Source organism: Saccostrea cucullata, unplaced genomic scaffold, assembly GCF_032062105.1.
Source record: "Saccostrea cucullata isolate Sc308-1 unplaced genomic scaffold, CSIRO_AGI_Scuc_v1 ctg16752, whole genome shotgun sequence".
Classification (NCBI taxonomy): Eukaryota; Metazoa; Mollusca; class Bivalvia; order Ostreida; family Ostreidae; genus Saccostrea; species Saccostrea cuccullata.
The window spans coordinates 1-8,093 of record NW_026940291.1 but is presented as its reverse complement, the minus strand read 5'-3'; the positions used below and the strand labels follow the sequence as shown (position 1 = coordinate 8,093).

General features: G+C 32.7%; 1 long non-coding RNA gene across 1 annotated transcript; it reads right to left on the bottom strand.

Moving 5' to 3' along the window:
• Window positions 1–237: 237 nt before the first annotated feature.
• Window positions 238–4,879, bottom strand: LOC134255069 (uncharacterized). The gene is made up of 3 exons (XR_009989445.1): window positions 4,629–4,879; window positions 1,906–1,981; window positions 238–697 (listed from the first exon to the last, which is right to left on the bottom strand). It is a non-coding gene; the product is annotated as an uncharacterized LOC134255069 (long non-coding RNA).
• Window positions 4,880–8,093: the final 3,214 nt, after the last annotated feature.

The following is an 8,093-nucleotide window of genomic DNA, read 5'->3' as shown; positions in this document are numbered from 1 at the left end:
TAGAGCAAGATGCTGAAAACCATATTGATAAATAGATCACACCCTTGATAAAATATTTGCCTTCAGTTGCTAAGATTGTGTTGTATTATATGGAAAATTTCTATAATCCTGTTTATTACAGATACATGTACAATGCATATTTTCCCTGTAAAAATAAAAATGCTTCTGAGATGTAAAAGAATGGATTAAATAGTCACCAATGTTAAAAGATATTACCGGGTATATGATCTAATTAATCTGGTTTGGAAATCACAAACTTAGTTTTGAAGCCGATAAAACAGTGTCGCACCAGAAAACTCAGTTACAAGTACAATGAATGAATTCGTTGTATCAAAACTTTAAAATAATTGATGCACTATGTCCAAATCTTTTCGACAAATCGGGATAAAGATATTAAATCAAATCATCACTGTTATAAGTCTTAGAGCTAGAGAAAAGTCATTCTATGCCCAAATTTTACATGTAAGACTTTGATCCTATATTTCAATAAATGTCAAAATGGTTTTATTTTTGTTTCTGTTCAATACTTTCTTCTTCAGGGTCTCTCATGGTCTATACTGTATGATACCTCCATTGACCCTGCTCTTTTATATTGCCATATGTTTATCCAGTAGCAGTGGTTATGCGCAGGCAATCTTTGAAATATTCCTCATTCCATGTATCTCCTTCAGTTCTGCCTCTGTCCATTTTATTCATTCTGCAATTAGATAAAGGCATTTCTTTGCCGTATAAAACATGTTTTTCTTGACTACAGCAAGATCACCCTTTATGTTGATCAAACCCAACCAAGAAGTTGAAGTATAATTCTTATTCAGAAATATGTATTGATAAATAAAATGGAAGAAAAACTAAATTCTATCAAACTTTTTTTTTCTTCTATGTCTAACTGCATCTTCATCCTACCCCCCATCCGCCATAATTTTATCAAAATGGAATCATCATTCAACACACAAAACGATGTTGCACATTAATTAGACAGTATGTTAGTTTCTGATTGTTAAGAAGGAGATTTTAAAAAGATTTTACACCTATTCCTTGCAAATTTTAGACTTCTAATGTAACACAATCAGTACATTAGGGGTACATAATCTTCAAAAACATCTCTACACTTAATGATAAAGCTTTAGTATTGTTTTTAGCCCAATGGTTCTGCTAAAGAGGATTTAAAATTGACCTAAACCTTACTAACTGCTTTGAAATCATATTGACAGGGACAGAGACACACTTGACACTTCATCCCCCCTTCCTGGGTAATGCTTTGCACAAAATTTAATTAAAATTGACTAAGCTGGATACAAGTTGAAAATATGAAAAATTACAGTCAAACAGATTATGAATAACTTTCAGCACATCAGACATAAAGTAGTGATCCTGAAATAAGATACACCTACAAGATGAAGCTGTTTTATTCCTTTGAAGTGATATCTCGTATTGTTTCTTTTCCTGTATGCCACCTCTATCAGAACAAAATGTTATACAAGTCATGTATTAACATAATCTATGACCGTATAGTACCCCAGTATTTACTTTACAATTAATTAAGTTCTGGAATCAACCCTCAGATGCCCTTAAAACAAATGATTCTAAACTGGCAAAGGTAAAGGGCATCTGAAGAATTTAAAATAAAATGATAGTACAAACAAGCAAACAGTGTGCATGAAAATGTTGGCAAACACTAGAAAAAATACTAAGGTACTTTCTCAAACTTAACATGAATACTAAAGATGTTTTATGTAGCTGTAATGAACATACCAAAAGCTTTCCTGCAGTTAAAGGTTGGTTGCCTAGTAGTTATGTAGTATGTACAAGTTTTCCCTCTATCTCTTCTAATTTAAGAAGCGAAAATGTCTCTAAAAATCTTATGGTTGGAATGAAGTATTCCTGTTCATTTTACTGATTACTTACAATTGTCCTATTTCTGAGGGTCATCTTCTGATGAGTGTGTTCTCTGCAATGTTCACAATTGAAGTTCCTGTTTGACCTGTTAAATATTGAAAATCCTCAATGAACATGATTATGGTTTTAATTTCCATTGTAATTATTGATTACTTTTATAAAAAAAAAATCTAAACCAATTTATTGTAACATAATACTTAGGAAAATATTTATGTAATATCAATGGAAAAAAGAAATCATTATCTCCAGTTATCCTAAAATCACAAGTAAGCAATAATCATATAAATTCACATACGTAAACCCATTAGCTTTTTGTGCTATTAAATCATAGTCATCGCTGTGCAATAAAGGAAATCAAGTACTTATCCACAGCTTTGTGGCAATAAAGTTACTATCCCCGAGTAAAAAGTGACAAGCCCAAATATAGAGGCAAAAATTAAAAAGTAACATTGAAAAAAAGTTCATCGTAAAAAAGTCAGGGTATTAATTACAGATGATTCTTCTCAAAATTAAAGTTTGATTTAATTTTCGCTAGTAAAATTTAATTATATAAATTAATGATTTAAAAAATGAAAAAAAGGATTTAAAATATTCCTTTTCTGGTCATTCACTAGTTCGTCTAATTAAAACGAAGCAAAAGTCATTTTGTTTTCATCTTGAATCATTTAAAGCCATATATGGCATATGTACAATGAAAATTATTAGACTAAAATTATAAGAATTTATTATTTGTATCATTACTTTATATAAACATGATAAAGATAAAAATCTAAGTCAATTGCGTTATAAAGATATCAAAATTTAATTTGGATTCTCGGAATTTTCTCCGACTTGGAAGAAAATACAAAAGATTTAAATAACACATTACAGAGAAGATAAAATCGTAATACTAGATAACACGAGGTGTTCTCCGTGCTCTGAATTGTATGAAAAGCTTTAATTTAAATGTTTAACTATACAGGTAACTCTTGATGGCTCGAACTTCGATCTCTTGAAGTTCTTGATCGCTCGAAGTCAGTCTCCGGTCCCGATTTTTCCCCTAGATATAACTAAGCAAATTTACTCTTGATTTCTCGAACTCTTGATCTCGCGAAACCCTTGATCCCTCGAAGTCAAAATGCAGTCCCGCTATGCATATTCTATTGAAATTTACCCTTGAAACCTCGAGGTGGTCATGCGTATACAATGTTACATCATTAGCGACTATACCTGGACATTTAAATGGTCCCAGGCAGAAGACGCGGGTTTCTTTACTTAATTTTGTATTTTTCAAAAATATATTTTTTGATCAGATACGCCATATATGGCTTTAAAAAAAACGCAACATAATTGCAAGACACTTATCATTGAGCTGATTGAGTAAATGTATATAATTTAATAATGAGATATCTATGAGTCATATATGTACAAGCAAATATTGCTATATTAAACAAAGGAAAGAGGGGAATTCAAATTAGGAAATAAAAGATCGTTTTTAAGTAAATCAGTCTTGTAGTACTGCAAAATGGATGCAGTTGTGGAGATTTATTGATAATATGAGCATGCTGTCTGGAATATTTCTATATTAGGGAATTTAATAGCAAAAACGAGTGAAAATACCGGTGGTGCTTAAATAGTGTTAAATGTAGACCCTAAAAAGGCATGGTAATCAAGGAATCAAAAGGGCACTTTGTGTCGCGACAGGATCTCACGAGGGCACTTTCAAAACAAATGGTTATTAATGTGTTTAAAATTACATTAAACATTTATTAATTTTTACATACTTGAACATGTTTAATTACTTTTAATATCCTTTCATATTGAAATCTTTATTTAAGCAAGTAATTTAAAGATAAATTCATATATCTGTTTACTAAATTAGTAAAAAAAATTTTAAATACCAACACAATTAGCACACTTATGCTGACATGACAATTATTGAAACAAAAGGAATATAATAAAAAAGGCATTTACATGCAATTTTTTAATCAAAAAAGTAATAAGGTTACTCTTGAGAAAGTAATGGAATTTCTTTTCATGCATTACATGTGTATTTTAAAATTCCTAATAGCCCAAGGGGGTTTTTCAGTGCAGAAAACCACTAGCCCCATCCTCAAAATGGAAGCCCCGGGTGTAGCGCGATGGTAATTACACACCCATCATGTGAAATAGTTATAGTAGCCCTAAATCAATTTCAGTATTGTTTTAAATTAATTAAAACAAATGATAAAAACAATAATTTTAAAAAAATCAAAATAAAGCAGACACTCATCAGTAATGCAATGAATCTCATAAGTTACATATCAGATGATATAAACTTACATACAATTATTTAGTTGTTGTCAATTATCCCATTTATCATCATCTCAGCTCACTTTGCGATTGTAATACTGTCTACATGAACCGATAATTTACAGCTGATTTATTAACACACGATTGTTAAAGTTTTCATTTCCCTATCCAATATACATTGTCAGAACATACTTAGTTGGTTATGATATCAAATTAAATAATAAACACTTTCGATTTATTAAACATTAACTAACAATATACGATCATTTACTAAATACTTCTCGCCCTCAAGAGAGTTAGAAAGACAGAGAAAATTCAAGATAAAACAAGTGGAACTTAGGATTAATTGTTCCGATATGTCTATTTTAATTTTGGGCACAATTGTTTTCAAAATTACATTAAAATCTATTTTCCTTAAAAAAGAACCCAGCAATGGATAAATATTAATCGAATAAACTTACCTTTTCTCTTGTCAATCAGAAAATCTTGTTGACATTAAGTGTTTCTTAGTCGCCATATTTTTTTTCCATGAAAACAAACGTTGTTATGATCAGGATCAACGGAAGTTGATTTTCGGAACTCTCGAGAATTTAGAGTTCCGAATGTAAAACTGAAACAACAAAACACGGTGCGTCCGTGAAAGCAACTTTTTTAGACACTTTTTTGGACAAATCGTCGTGTCCAAGTTTTGTTGGGTACTAACCTGCAAATACCCAATTAGGGTGTTTTAAGCATATTCAATGACACTTCTTATTGGGTATACCCAATAAGCAAAAAGTACCCAATAAGTACAATCTTGGCATGAAAAATACCCAATAAATGCACTCTCGTAAACACGGACAGACGGACAGACAGACGGACGGACGACGGACAAAATGTGATCAGAAAAGCTCACTTGAGCCTTCGGCTCAGGTGAGCTAAAAAAGTACGAACACGGATATTGCTAATTCACGGATATAGCGAAGTCAATTTGGATCCCCAGCTAAATAAATTTAATTGCAGCCCGGAGGACCGGGCTGCTCTATACATATAAGTTTAAGTGTTGGTGTATGGGGATTGGGATGGGAGTAGTTATTTAGAATTGAAGGTTTTCTCAACATTTAAAAGATTGTTAATCAAAATGTTCTTTACGTTTAAAAATTACGAGATATATAATATATTTACTTCCATAAAGTGAATCTGTAAAAATATATATGTTTTTCATATTTAATATATAAAGTTGCTTATCATTTACTATCGAAAAAACGACAGGTCCCTTTTTTTAGAACATCGAATTTTACTTCTCGGATAAAAACGTACTCTGCACAGTTCGTATTTTATATTCTAAAATTGAAAATTAATACATTTTTAAATATAGGTGATGGGTGTGTTTAACTTCAATTTATATTTTATACAGCCAACATTTACTTGAGGAATTGATCAAGTTTAAAATGGTATCTTTTTTATTTACTTTTATCCGACTACAAGTTTTCAAAATATTCGCGACTATCGTCTCCATCAATTAGACGCATGCCTTTTCACACACATCAAAGCGGTTTGATGATCAAGACTCATTTTCATTTTTTACTTTATATATTTCCCGGGCGACAATTGATGGTAACGTCAATGTTTTCTTGTTAATTTCTTATACGGATATTATCGCTCCGTGATCGGGAGGTCGTGAGTTCGTATCTCGGCCGCGACTGACCCAGTCGATAAAATGGGTAGCAACTGTTCCTTCGCCATGCGCTCGGCATTTGAAGTGAAAGTTGTGGGTCCTTCGGATGAGACCTTAAAAGCCGAGGCCCCGTGTCAGCGGCAGGCGTTGGCACGATGAAGATCCCTCACTGCTTAATGGCCCTGAGTGCCGAGTAAAGGTCAAAATTTGAAGACCTTCACCGGCATACGGTGACGTCTCCATATGAGTGAAAAATTCTCGAGAGGGACGTTAAACAATATACAATCAATCAATATACGGATATTACGAATTACGGATATAGCGAAGTAATTTCATAGGTCCCAGTGACTTCGTTATAACCGAGTTTTACTGTATAAGAATGGCCGCCGATAGATCTGGGAACGATTGGTTCACCTATGATGAACAATTTAGGCTGCGCAAAGTATCTAATCCACATTCATCTTGGGGTATCATAAACTCTGAACTCTGGTTGATCCATGTTACCAACAACTATACCACGCAGGCCCAAGAAAAGCCTATAAACGAGTCACCAACGAAATAACATCTCCACGAACGAACAGAATTTTGCCTACCCACAAACATTAAAGCTGACATGAACTCTTAAAAAGGCATCAGTTTTCATCTTTGTACGACTTACTACATTCCTGTACGCCTTTGTCCGCCATATTTCTTCGATTCCGCCATATTTAATCGAACATTTTTGGCCACCTGTACCTGCTATATATAGCCTTTTACAATTGTTTCACTTGAGTGATTTTCTATCCTGGCTGTCGACATGTGCACATCTCCGATAGCATAGTTTTTAGAAGTCCATAAACTGACCAATACATGTTTGAAAAGTAAAAATTCAACAAAAACTAGAACTATACCGAGAATTAAATTATTTTTGAATGCATTTGCTGCAATATAGAAAATACACTTACACGGAATACATTCAAGTAGAGCAAAAATTCCATGCAGGTCAGTCGAGTAAACGCGTCAAACGCAGTGATAGAAATATTTACCTGAATACCGCTATCGTTACAGGGATGTGCACATGTCGAAAGAATTATCCTATTTTACTTTTATTGAAAAATGCATCTCAGAAATCATGTAATCCATTGCTAACTCAACAGTAAAAACTGCTTGGACACACGTGGTCCATGCCGATCATTTTATTTGGTCAGGGAAAATATCAAAGGTTGAAAGCGCCGTGGGGTTGACTGAAGAAAATGCAAATAATTTTTTTTTCAAGAATAAACATTACTCTTGTCTGTAAATGGTGTAATTAAAATTTTTGAAAACATGGCTTAACTTCATCAAATTTATAATAAAGCATGCATTATTACGAATCATTAACCTTTTGAAGATATGAAGATATTTTCCTGTGAAGGGGGGGGGGTAATAAAACATGCATAACACTCTCATAAAAATATTTTAAGAAAAACGTCGGAAACAGATCGGATTTCTTTATGATCAAATATAATCAAATAAATACTGTGTATTGGCTTTATTAGACCTAATATAATTTGATTTAAAGTTATTTATAATTTTATGAACAATGAAAGAAAAAGTGAGCAAATTCACATACCCCACGCTCCCACAAAAGTCGAAGTGCTGAAATTCACAGAAAAAATAAAGCAATCGTAAAATCATAAATTGTGTAATATGCACATCTATACACATTGTCCTAAATATCTGCAAAATTTTGACGAAATTGTGTGCAGCGGTTTATGAGGAATTGCCCTGACAAACTGCTCATCTTTATATTCAAGATATGGCCAAAATCTAAATATAAAAGTGTGGAAATTCCCGACAAAATAAAGATTTCGGAATTTCCTGGTGATGCGCAAATACAGACACATTGACTCCTTTAAATATCTCGAAAGTTCGACAAAACTCTGCGCATTAGTTTATAAGAGTTGCGCTGACCAAAAAAAAAAAAGGCTGAGTGATGGGTCCAAAACATTATACCTCACGCAACTTGTTGCGAGGGGTATAATAAACGAGTTTGATTCTGTGGTACAATGATAATGAAAATAGAATTTAATGTGAATTAAATTTCTAGACATAAATAATTAATGATTTCTAGAAAAAGCAGATAAAGAGAGAGAGGAAACCCCCCGTGAGGATTTCTGCATTCTACATACAATTACCTTTATAAAAATTCCATTGTCTGTTGTCCAGGTTCAGCATATAAGTGTCGGAACCGGGGGGTGGCTTTTTTACAAATATATACTTAGTATAGACATTGAATATTGCTGCGTAG